Here is a 13,063-nt window from a genome sequence, read left to right on the forward strand (position 1 = left end):
AGAGTAGACACTTCAGGAAAGGGTATTAGTTGTGGGGACATCCTGGTCACAGATCCTTGGTATGAGATGATAATCCCATTTTTCATAGAATCATAGAATAGAGCTGGAAAGGGCCTATAAGGCCATTGAGTCCAACCCCCTGCTCAATGCAGGAATCCACCCTAAAGCATCCCTGACAGATGGTTGTCCAGCTGCCTCTTGAATGCCTCTAGTGTGGGAGAGGCCACAACCTCCCTAGGTAACTGGTTCCATTGTCATACTGCTCTAACTGTCAGGAAGTTTTTCCTGATGTCCAGCCGGAATCTGACTTCCTGTAACTTCAGCCCGTTATTCCGTGTCCTGCACTCTGGGATGAAATGTTGGAGAGCCTTCATCCCCATGTCTCCTCCAGGCACCTAAGAGTTGCCTACCCAGGTTCTGGTTGGCTAAAGCCGAGGCAAGTCTGGAGCTCCTCTTTGCTTTCCATTAGAGCAACAGGACTTTGAGCTCATAGTCCTTGGGGTGGGTAAGGAGAAAAGGACTGCTGTCTACAAAAAAACCCAGTGCCATAAGCAACCATCTTATGACCTCCCAGTGGTTTTTATCCAAGGGGGACAGAGATCCCTGAAGAAGTCCTGGATTGTGATTGTACTGCATCTGCTGATCCGGTAGGCATGTTGCGGTACATGTTCCACCTATATATCAAGCCAATAATGACCAGTAATATACATTTATCTTTTATATAGTGCTTCATATACATTATCTTTCTTTAATCCTCTCAGCAACCTTGTAAGGTAGCCAAAAATTGCAGGTAGCCCTGTTGGTGCATCAGAAAGAAAGAAAGAATCCAGAATCAACAGTTGTACAAAACATTCATCAGGACCAGTTTGAAACATCTCCAAGATGTCTTTTAGTTGGTCCTGTAAAGTTGGTCAATATTATCTCCGTATTGCAGGTGCTGAGCTCTAAACTAGACAGATCTATTTTTTAAAACAACACCACAAGTTTTACAACAGCTGTTTGGGGTAGATCATGATGCCCCATGGGGCAAATCACATGAGATGTTTTCTCCAGGAAATCAGCATGGAGACTGAAAGAACTGGGCATGTTTAGCCTGGAGATGAGAAGATTGAGGGGAGACATGCTAGCACTCTTCAAGTACTTAAAAGGTTGTCACACAGAGGAGGGCCAGGGTCTCTTCTCGATCATCCCAGAGTGCAGGACACGGAATAATGGGCTCAAGTTAAAGGAAGCCAGATTCCAGCTGGACATCAGGAAAAACTTCCTGACAGTTAGAGCAATACGACAATGGAACCAGTTACCTAGGGAGGTCGTGGGCTCTCCCACACTAGAGGCATTCAAGAGGCAGCTGGACAACCATCTGTCAGGGATGCTTTAGGGTGGATTCCTGCATTGAGCAGGGGGTTGGACTAGATGGCCTTGTAGGCCCCTTCCACCTCTACTAGTCTACAATTCTATGAAAACTCCCTCACCTCCAGCAACACAGTCCCCACCACATTGAGCTCCTCTGTAGCTGCTCTCATAAACGACTAAAAAACACACACCAAGAGTTGATCATGGATCTGTCACGATCATGTCTTGTTTGGCCCAGAGAGAGAGAGAGAGAGAGCATGGGTTGCTTCTAGGCATGTCTGGGCGGGGGGGGGGGGGTTCAAGGTGGAGGGCTCCTAGTGCTACCTGCTCCAAAGGCCTCGTGCAGCTATTCAGTATTTTCTTTCTTCCGTGGTAAGAAAAAAGACAAAAGAGGTGGTAGGAAAACACGGAAGAGTTACAAGTGGAAGGTGTCATTGTCTGGCCCGCATGTAAAATTATGTGAATGAGAAGAAGCAATTGCACAACAAAAGCCTTGTCTAGAAGCACCGCAGGGCTGAGTCTAGATATGAACCCGGTACTTCTTAATTCAGGCACCCAGCCAGGATGCTACACGAACTCTGTGCCCACCTTAAAAGAAAGGAGCAGCGCTTTCTTGAGGCAATGGAAACTAGCACAGCCTTCCCAAATCTGGGGCCCTCGGGATGTGTTGGACTAGAAACCCCATCATCCCCCATCCATGCTGGGAGTTGTAGTCCAGTGCATCTGGAGGGCACCAGGCCGGCGGAGGCTGTTTTAGCAGTTGTTTTGAGACTGGAATCTTAATTTAAACAGATAAAAAGCATTAACAATTACATAAAATGTGTATTATTCCCAGCCCCGCCCCCGTTCTTGCACTTAAGGGCCACGATCCTACACAAAGTTAAGTGTGGTTAATACATTTGGCTGAATACATTTTGGTACCTGAAACATGAATCAAAATCCACTCCCAACCTTGGCATTAAAAATATGATTTTTTTTTTTAAAAAAAAACACCACTCTTAAGCCCCATTAATTGGAGTCCGCTAGCTGTCATGATTATCTCACTCTGCCTAATTATGGTACAACCCTACGCTTAATCCCACGGATTTAAGGCTGTGTTGGGCTGCCGCTGTTTCACGTGTGTATCAATGATGCCACTCCCTTTCTTCCTTCAGTTTTCTCTCCTTTTCCATGAAGCTTTTTCCCCGAGTCCCCTTCTGCACCAAGGGTGACGTCTTCATGATGCCATTACCCCTGCCTCATTCGCAGAATTTTATGCGGGGGTCTAGATGACAATGTCTTCCACTCATGCTTTCTTATCGCTTCTTCCATCTTTTCTTTAAGGAGAAATAGATGGAACGGCAGCATAACAGCTTCTTATTGAGAGCTCAAGAGGCCCTTTATCTGGATGCACGCATTGCATAAAGAAATATAACTGCAACAATCCATATTTTTCCTCCATTTCCCCTCCTCTTTCATTGTTCTTTCCGATACATTTTTTGTCTAGATTGTAACCTCTATGGGGCAGAGACCTGATCCCTTATTCTTTGTAAAATACCATGCACATGGATGCTGATAGATACAGTATGTATTGGTATGTTCTAAGAAGAAATTTGAGTGGTGGAATGGACCCAGATAGAACCACACCGTTTGGAGTAGCTAGAGAAAGCATTTTTTAAAAAAATTATATTGCTTTGACAAATGGGGGGAAATGAACTGAAGGGTTGGGGAGTTGGGTGGGGTTTTTTTTGTCCTGGCTTAAGTAGCAAGGGTCAGTTACAGGGGAATTTATGTTGCTTGAAAGTCACAGAAAGTTGATTTTTTAAAAAACCGAAAATGCATCTTCTTTTTTAACTGAAAATGCCGACACAGCCTCAGAGGCAGAGAACACAGTGCCCAAATGAATGTGTGTGCCTGCACTTCAAGGTGGCTGGGAATGGATTAAAATATCTCAGCAGGCAAAACTAATAAGAAATTAAAAAGGTACCAAAGGAGTCCGCTTTCCAAGCAAGTATTGTAGAGTCATCCCTGAACGAAGAGGGTGTGCCTGTGAGCTGCAGCTGTTGTGGCTGAGTGTGGCCTATGCTGAGCAGCATACTTGACTCTGGACAGACGGCTGTTTGAGTGGCAGAGAAAGGGGGTGCTTTAGCTGCTATGCTTGAGGATGGGGAGGTTCAGAAAATCTTTAAAGAAGCAAATATTCTGGGACAGAACAGCTGTAGCAGAACCGGAAGAGCTGAAACCACACCCAGTTGCGAGCTGTGCTTTGAAAGGTTAGTAAGCAACCTGCGATTTAACCAGAGCTCCATCTGAATTAATAGTGTTCTTCTGATTAGCCTGAGTTGGGATAATCAATTGCCCTCCCCCCGCCCCCCTCTACCACTCCTTTTGTCTTCACAGGGGAAGGAGAGCGAGAATCCTCAAAAAGGCCCTGCCCTGAGGATGCCAGAGTAGGAAACAGTACGAATTGTGTGGCATCCTCCACCAGGCTTTCCTCCTGTACACTGACATGTCCACGAGGCTTGCGCAGGAGAACTTCCTGGTGGTGGGTGCCTGGTGTTCGGTTGCGGTAGCGAAAAATGCCATTGGGATTGTTCTTCTTTAGCTGTGAGCACCACCAGAGTGTATTTTCAGAGCGAAACCTTCCGTTTTTCCCCCAAATAAGGTATTTCCCCCTTTTGCAAAGTGCACAGCCTTCGCGTGCACGCCTGCTCTTCCCTAACCGTTGGCTGCGAAAAGCTTGCAAAGGTGAAGGCTGGTGCAACGTTCTCTGGTTTCAACTTCTGAATTAGGGACCGAATTGCTGCCACCGGTAATCTCTCTCAAGCCCCCGAGGGAGTGCCTTCCTAGGCCACCCGAGTTGAGGTCACGCTTCCCAAGTCGGCTTTGCAGACCCCCTGCTCCCCCGCCCCACACCCCCACACCCCAACTCCACAGCAATGCAAAGAGCTCACCATGCGCCCAGCCTGGAATTCCTGACTTAGACAAAGCCACTCTCCACCCCCAAACACAGAGGAGATTGGAGAAATGAGAGGTTTCTTCCTCTTCCCCTCCTTGGCCGCGCGTCTTGCAAGCAACGGACTTCCCCTCCCCTCCGAACCTGATGCTTCGTGGAGCTTTTGAATCTGAATCCAGGTATTCCTGAAGGATGGCGGGGGGCGGGGGCGGGATTTCCCCAAAGTTACTCATAGACGCCGTGGGGCGCCCCGACGCTGGCCCGGTTATGCGTCCCGAGGACCTCCTTTCCGCGCCCCAGCCGAGAAAAGCGAAGCCACCATGCACGAGGCGCAGCGGCAGTTCCGCTCTCCTTACCTTTCTCTCCAGGAACCTCGTGCTCTGGGCTGAACCGGGACTTCGCATGGGCGGGTGTGGCTGGCGTTATTAATAAACAGGGCCGGAGAGCAGACACCCCCCCTTTCCCGGGCTGCGCCCCCCCCCCCTGCCCACCCCACCTCTGGTCTCTCTGGAATCAGCTGCAATGCTCGCGGAGAGGCTGACACCGGATCCCTGCCTGTGGAGTGAGGCGGCGGGGAGGAGGAGGAGCGGAGGGGGCAAGGCGGGGGAAGAGTGGGAGGGCTGCGGGTGGCCTGGCGCGCAGGGCCCCTTAGCTGGCGTGCCAGGGCTGAAGCAGAGAGCGGCTGGCGCTCGGCTCTGTCTGGGGCTGTGCCGAGGGGCCTGGCACGGCCTACTCTCACCCACGCTCCTTTCGCCAGCAGCTCCCTTTCCTTCGTGCGAATGCTGACTTCCGCCCAGCAAAGTCTGAAAACCTGAGAGAGACCTGTGAACGCTGAGAGTCTGGGTTCCTTGGCATCCACCGGTGTCTGCTGGTTCCAAATGGGATATCTAGCACTTCACTGGGTATCATAAGTCAAAGGCCATGGGTCCCTGCCCCGAGGAGGTTACATTCCACACTTTGACAGTGTTGTTGGAGGGCCAAGTAACTGCAGGACGCCTGAGATATTTTGGTGCCTGAAGCAGAAAGAATAAATGGAGCCTTCTTCCAAGATGGTAAAAATAGAATAGATGCAATTTGCTGCCTTTGAATGGGCCCCTGACATGTGCTGGGCACTGCTGACAGTACAGATGGTCCTAACAGCAGCCAGAAAGAAGGGGGAAAGGGTGAGGCAGCCGGCATAATCGTGGAGGGATATGAGTGACTGCAATTCCATGGACTTACAGTGCAATTCTATGCATGCATTAGTAAATCCCACTGGGTTCAGCAGGGCTGACTCTCAGGTAAAATGTACATTTTACCTGTGTGTTCATTTGTGCTGGGGAAGAGGACTGATGGTTCCAGGAAGGGGGGGGGTGTTGAAGGAAGAGAGGGAGGAGGCATCATAGAGGTTTTGTGGTAGAACATTCCAAGTATTATTGTAAGAAGAAATCATCCCTGCGAAGGGGATTTGGCCTTGTGTGCTTCTCCTGTCTGTTCATGCAGCACTTGCTGGCCCTCCTGATCTTGATGAATTGACCAGGCAGCAGAACTCATCTCTCACCACACCAGGGGCAAACAGCCAGCCTTGCTGGGTTCTCGCTCCGCTTCCGCCTGCTCCCAAGGATAAGGTTACTCCTGGCTTGCTCACTTCTTGGATTTGGATCTCCGGTCAGATGTGCAGTTGCATTGTGAGCCCTTGTCTCTCTTGGATAATAAGTGCAAAAGAAAGCAGCTTTAAAAGGAATAAAGGACATTTTTAAAATATTTTTTTTAGAAAAGTAATACAACCCATATGCTTCTCCCCTCTATTTGTAGAGAGGTGTTTGACTCAATAGCATAGGAATGCTGTTAACTTGAATAATGTTGCTTGTATATATAAATACCCACCTAAATCTATCTAACAGTAAAAACTGCCAGCAAGGTTACACGTGAGGGTCAGCTGGGCTGGTAGAAAAGAGCCTTCTATGGCATGAATTTAACACCAAAAAGGTGACAACTTGTGGAATGGCCAGCCCACGTGCCTCTTTCTGGTTTACCCTAGAAATATGCTGGTACTGGGAGGAAAAAAGAAAGACGTGGGAACTCTTGTGGGCGGCTGTCAGATGCCAGGAGTTAGTCGTGAGGGTCTGAAGTCGTCCTGCTGCTTTCTGTTTGTGGACATAGCTAGGCAACAGGCTGGTGACGTGTCATGCACAGGGGAAGAGGGTGAGCGGACCACGATGCCCAAATAGCCATTTCCAAGGTCAACACAGCTTGTTGCAGCAAGTCCAGAACAGGAAGTTTCCAAAACACAGGTAGCCCTGCCCTGGGGCAAAGCAAGATGGTTGATTTGGGGCAGTAGAGGCCTGAGGTCAACTGGGGAGTTTTGTGATGACCTGCTAAGAACTACATAATAGCCTGGTTCCCACGTAGCAACAACTGAGAGTTCAACCAGGGTTATTTCTAATGTACCAGCTTGCTGGTGTGTGCTGCCTGGTCACTCCTGCTGGGAGTGGGAGTGATTAAACAACCCGGGGATGCTCCATGTTTTGTTGTAGAGTTGTTCCTCTGGCTTGTCTCTTCTTTGACAAGCCAGAGGTCTGGGCCTGGATGCAACACTAAACGTTCCAGGGACGGAGCATTTCTGGGTTGTTTAGTTGCTCCCACGTACATGCTTGATTGTTCCTAACAACCCAGGATTCAAACAAACCCTGAGTTGTGTTATGAACACTGCCCCCCCCCCCCCCGGCTGTTTCTGGTAAATCACCTACCCTCCAGTTCCTGGGTTAAAAAATCAACACAAAATGCCCTGCCTTTTTGTGGGGGGGGGGCACCCAGTGGGTTCAAAATGACTTGAAGAGAAAACTATTGAAATAATTTGTGGGGGCATCATGGAAAAGATGCAGAATGAACAATGCAAAATGTGTATTGCATGCGGGAGGCAGACAACATCGGGAGAGAGACCTGCAAAAATCCGTGAGTGCCCAGTAACCATGCAATAAAATGCTCGTCTGATGGAGCTCCCAGTAAGTCCGACTTCTTTTTAGGATAAAAGTTGCCGCTGTCTCCTGCTGTGTGCAGGAGAAGCAGCGGGATCAAAACGGCCCACTGAACGGGCCACTTCCTCTTTCAAAAGAGGAAGTAATGAGGGACAAATGTGAGGGTGGAGAAGTGATGGTAAGCAAACGCAATTTCCCCCTGTGTGATGAAGCTCTCACTTGAGCCAAACCCTGGGATAACAGCTGATTAACTGGCCTATGGATTCTGTTGTGTTTCTTTTTTGTGAAGCTGATCTAGTTCACATGTGGGCATGGAGTTGTCCACTGGCCAGAAAAAATAACAGTGTGGCCCATTTGTGTGTGTGTGTGTGTGTGTTGCTTTTGATCAGATTGCCAGGAAAATAAGGGGCAAGGTTATTTTTTCTGCCCTTATGCCAGGGGTGGGCAACCTTTTTACCTTCCCTTGGGGGTTATCAAGGGGGGGGGAACACCCACACTCTTCTCACACACGGGGATCTTCATTAGCATTGGGGACTAAGACTCCCCTCCTCCCCCGGTTTAGCTGATCAGCACTCTTCTTCCTGGTTGGGGGTTGGGGGCTGCTCCCTTTCTGCCTAGGCAGTTAAGGCTTGGGCTGAGCCTGCCTGAAGTCACATGGAGCGCAAGTGTCCTGCTGCTTGCCCACTCCTACCTTAGATGGGTTTTGTGTTAGAATCCTTCCCTGGGCTCACCCAAAACAGCTGGATTCTCCCCCAAGACCTAAAGGGCTCCATCCCAGGGTGGGTTGGGGGGCTAGCCAGGCACTAACCAGAAGTTTTGTTTTAAACAGTTAGCAAACCCAAAGCATGTCTGGGATAACATGGTGAAAAAGGTCCTGTGGATATCATAGAATCATGAATAGCAGAGTTGGAAGGGGCCTACAAGGCCATCGAGTCCCCTGCTCAATGCAGGAATCCACCCTAAAGCATCCCTGACCGATGGTTGTCTAGCTGCCTCTTGAATGCCTCTAGTGTGAAAGAGCCCACAACCTCCCTAGGTAACTGATTCCATTGTCGTACTGCTCTAACAGTCAGGAAGTTTTTCCTGATGTCCAGCTGGAATCTGGCTTCCTTTAACTTGAGCCCGTTATTCCGTGTCCTGCACTCTGGGAGGATCGAGAATATGGGCCCAAGAAGGCAAATGAATGGGTGGAGTCAAACACACATGTTCCTTGCTTCTGTGTACAGCACCCTCTGGGGTCTTCTCCAAGGTATACCATAATGACCAAAAAACCAAGTCCCCATGCTCTGGATTGTTCTCCTCTGTTTTCTCTTGTTGCTTAAGCATCAAGTTACTAAAAATAGCTCCAAGTTACTAAAAATAGCTCAACAGAAAAGTGGGGGGGAGAGAACCATACTGGGATCAGATGTCTTCTCTTCCTCTTGCCTTGATTTAACTCCCCCACCCCTCACACTTTATACATTTCCCTTCAACAAGAATCTTCTATTCCCCCCCCCCCAAACACACATACACTTGTCCACAAATCAAGTGTGTGAAATTCTAATACAGATATGTGTACAGCCAATAGCAAAGTTCAATCCAGATCATATTTGCAATTGCAGAATGAGCGGCTCATGAAATCTTGAGCTCTGACGAGGCTTAAACCCTCTGGACAAAATTTGGAAAGTGCTTAACATTTTGAACTCGCTGTGACCTACCAAGTTTAGGCCTGTCCAGTGAAAGAATGTGACCGCAGTACAACAAATGGTGTTACACGGGGCAGACAACACCAGCCTTGATGCAATGGCTGCACCTTTCTCTCCAAATCCCTTGATTAGAAAGTTATTGTTATTTTGACCTTGACATAGTCCCTTGGTACGTGGCTCTTGGCATAGCAGCCTAAGTCCTTGCCTTTAGGTCAGGGGTGCGCAACTTGTGGCGGTATTTTGGCCTACAACTCTCATCATCCATGACCATTAGCTATACTGGTTAGGCTTGATGGCAGTTGTAGTAGGCCAAAAATGTTTTTTGGGGAGAGGGTCACAAGTTGCTAGATGACCACTTATAAATCTCCATAAAGGAAGGAAATGAATGCATCACCGTAAATGAGAACAAAAGAAAATACACATTTGGATAAAACGTGTGTGTGTGTTAGGTATTGGTGCAAATTTAGAAATTACTTTTACAATTTAAATAGAAATACAGTCCTTCTCGCCAGAGTGTGGTAGGCTGTGCCCTGCCTGTTGGGTCTGCTGTCTATGTACTAACTGGGTAGGGGCAAAGTTCTGATGGATCTTTTCTTTCAACTGGAATTGGGCAGGACAGCCCTAGGCAAAGCAGGCGGACTGAGAGGAGGAGTGGTTACAGCGCCCTTTACAAAGCACTCGAGGGGATGAAATGCAGCTGCCTACTCGAGTGAGGCTTCATTTCAACTGGGGGGGGGGCGGAGACTGAGGGGCTAAAACAGGAGTGCAGAATCTTCCTCAGCCCATTCCACTTCAGAAGGCTTTTTTTGGGGGGGGGGTCTGCATTCCAAAGGAGACCCCAAAAGACCAGCACATTTAAGCCTAAACCTCTTACTGCCAGTAACTAGTAAACACCATCGGAGAGGCATTGCAACCTTTTAGGATGGGGGAAAACTGGGAACCCACCAATGAGGGAAAGGGCCAAGGCCAGGGGAAGGGGCCAGGGCCTTCTGGGGAACTCTGGAGGGCTGGATTTGGCACCTGGGTGCAGACTCTGCACCCCTCTGGGCTAAAGCAAATATCCTCATGGAAAATCTGGCTTCTGAGGAAGCGTTTGACGGAAGGATTCCAAGTACGTCTGTTGTTGGTGGGTCTTTTCATTGCTCCCCAAATTCTTGTTGGCTTCAAAGAGACAAATTCCTGGAGGACAAGGCTTGGCATGGTGGCTTTATGGAACCTCAGTGTCCAGAGGCAGTAAGTCTCTCAGTAGCAGCTGCTGAGGAGCAGCAATTCGATTCCAGGACAGAGAGGCCGGCAAAGAAGCTCTGTGAGCCGGCCCCAGGGGCCGTCTACCCCAGGGCCATCTTCCACCAGCTGCTCTGTGGGAAGGATCCCAGTGACTTGTTGCATGCTCGTATGGTGTTTTTTAAACATGCACTTCGTTGTTACTTATGAGCCACCTAAGAACGATTTGTATCCCGAAAAGCAGGATAATAAATAATTGCCACAAATACATGTCTTGCTTTGTGAGCATCTATCTGGGAGGCTGAAGGACTAGCTCATGGCAGGGTCACCTGCTGCCTGTGGGCTACATAGTCCCACCCACCCACAGTGCAGCCCCTGTAGCCTGGCACCATCACACAACCGCTAAAATTTACGGTGGAAAAAAACAAAACAAATGTTTTGTTGCTGATATAAGCAGCAAGCTGCTATGGAATGCTGTAGCAGCAAAACTTAGCTTGTTTTCGAGCTACGTTTGGCCAGCATAGCCTTCCATAGAGGCAATCAGGTGCTCTTGTTGTTGTGGTGGTGGTGGTGGTGGTGGTGGTGCCACCACTGAATTCTGCAGGGTGCTGGCAGCAGGAGAGGGACCCACAGAAGGAGGGTGGCCCATGTTGGTGGTGGCAAAGATGTCTCTGGACCTCCCAAAGTTGCCCACTAAATGGACCTCTGGTCTGATCCAGCACAGCTTTCTTAAGAGAGATGGTACCATGTAAGTGATGGGGTGGGTGGACCATTCTAAAACAAGACCCCTTTATCCGAATTTCTGATTATCCATCAATATAAATTTCACTTCACCGACATCCTTTTCTGAAGTGGCCAAGCGTTTAGCCTCTTTAGCACAAGTGCCTTTTTGTTCTCCCTTCCCAAGTCTCTCGTCCTGCTGTCCCCAAAGCCCCCCCGAGGCATTCGATCGTTCGTTGTGACCCTTTTCCTCCCCTCACAAACTTCTCCCCTCTTCTCTTTCCGGGCTCAGCAGAAGTACAAAAGCATGCATGCCAGCTGCAGCAAGCAGCAGGTCCAGCCTTCCAGGTCATTAAAATCAATCTGTATATAGCGATCTCTGAGGCCGCCTGGCAGCCAGCGCCCCGGCCAGCTCCTGCCCCACCACCAGCTGCTGGTGCGGACGGCCCTCCAGTGGCACCCCCAGATGAACCATTGCAAGAGCTTTATTCTCCTTCAAACTGACTTCCTCACTTTCCATCCAAACCCTCTTTCCGTTGGCCTTTTTGATTTGTCTAAACGCCTGCTTTCCTCTCCCACGGCCTGCCAAAGCCAGAGGGAATCTGGAGGGTAATTCTACAGTACACATTTGTATTAGTTTTATATCATTTTCACTAGGGGTGTGCACGGACCCCCCACTCCGCTTCACTTTAAGATCCGCCATTTTCGGATCGGCCCGCTCCGCCCCCACTCCGCCTGTGCCCACTCTGCTCCGCTCGGAGCTCCGGATCCAGATCGGAGCTCCGGTCCCCCCCCATAGGGGGGGTTACCGGGCCCTGCCGCCATCGCCGCCCATGCGGTGACGGCGGCAGAGCCCGGTAAGGGACCAAGGGGGAGGGGGGCCTTACCTGCCTCCGTCCGCGGTCCGTCACCGTCTTCAATTGAGCCCGTGGTTCCACCAGGAAGTCTGGGCCGCAAGTGCAGCCCAGACTTCCTGCTGGAACCACGGGCTCAATTGGAGATGCTGACGGACCGCGGACGGAGGCAGGTAAGGGAGATGAGGCCGGGGGGCGTTACCGGGCCCTGCTGCCGTCGCCGCATGGGCGACAGCGGCAGGGCCCGGTAAACCCCACTTACCTTTCCGGCAGAGCTCCGGATCGAGGCGAAGGATCCGCCTTCACCTCGATCCTCTTCGCCATGCTCCGCCGGCCCCTCAATCCTCTTCGCCTCCGCCTTAAGGGCAGGCGAAGCCCCCCGCTCCGCTACTGCTTCTCCGGTCCGATTAGAAGCGGAGCACATCCCTAGTTTTCACTGACCCTGTTCAGACAACACCCCTACGTGCTTCATCAGTGGTGAAGCAGTTTTAGCTAAACACGATAGCTCAGCATGTCGTGTGAACCATTCCTAACCATGGTGTCTACATAACCATGGTTATAACACACTCGCTAACCGTTTGCTGCAAAATGGTTAGCAGCCTAATCATGGCTTGGCATGTGGTCTGAGCAGGACCACTGTCATTTCTGATTTATGTATGTATTTGTTACATTTATATCTCACATTTTTAGAGGATCCCAAGGTAGTGTACATAATCCTCCTTTCCATTTGATCCTCAGAACAACGTTATGAGGTAGGTTGGGTTGAGACTGGCCCAAAATCACCCAGTGGGTTTCCATGTGGGGGATGAACCTGGGTCTCCCATGTCCTGAGCCAATGCTCTAACCACAACACCACACTGCCACTCGTGGCTTTCCCTGAAGAATCCTGGGAATCATAGTTTGCTGATGGTGCTGAGAATTCTCCCTCACTCTCCCTGTGCCTTTCATGCCTTGCTGATTCTAAATAAATGCCTCTTCCTTCGTAGTTTTATGGGAGCAGGTTTTCCTTTTAGTATTTTCGTTGGCTTTGCTCTCCTCGGTTCCATCAGAGCTCTTCTTCAGTGATTGCTTTGCTCATTCTGTATGTGGTTTCCACTGCCATTGGCTGCAGGGCTGGAAGGTACCGGCTGGAAACGTTGCTTGGCTCTTCTCCAGTTTGTCCAGTGGAACTTTTAGTCTTGCCATTTCTCCTTCCATCTGACGGGAGCTTTTTACTCCTGCGGCTAAAAGGGAAGCTCAGCCCATCCATTAGCGGTTATTTATTTATTTAAACATATATAAGCCACTTAAAGCCTAGAGTTGGCAACAACAAGCATCAACCTTAAACATAAAATA

This window comes from Elgaria multicarinata, chromosome 13 (assembly GCF_023053635.1).
Source record: "Elgaria multicarinata webbii isolate HBS135686 ecotype San Diego chromosome 13, rElgMul1.1.pri, whole genome shotgun sequence".
NCBI classification, from domain to species: Eukaryota; Metazoa; Chordata; class Lepidosauria; order Squamata; family Anguidae; genus Elgaria; species Elgaria multicarinata.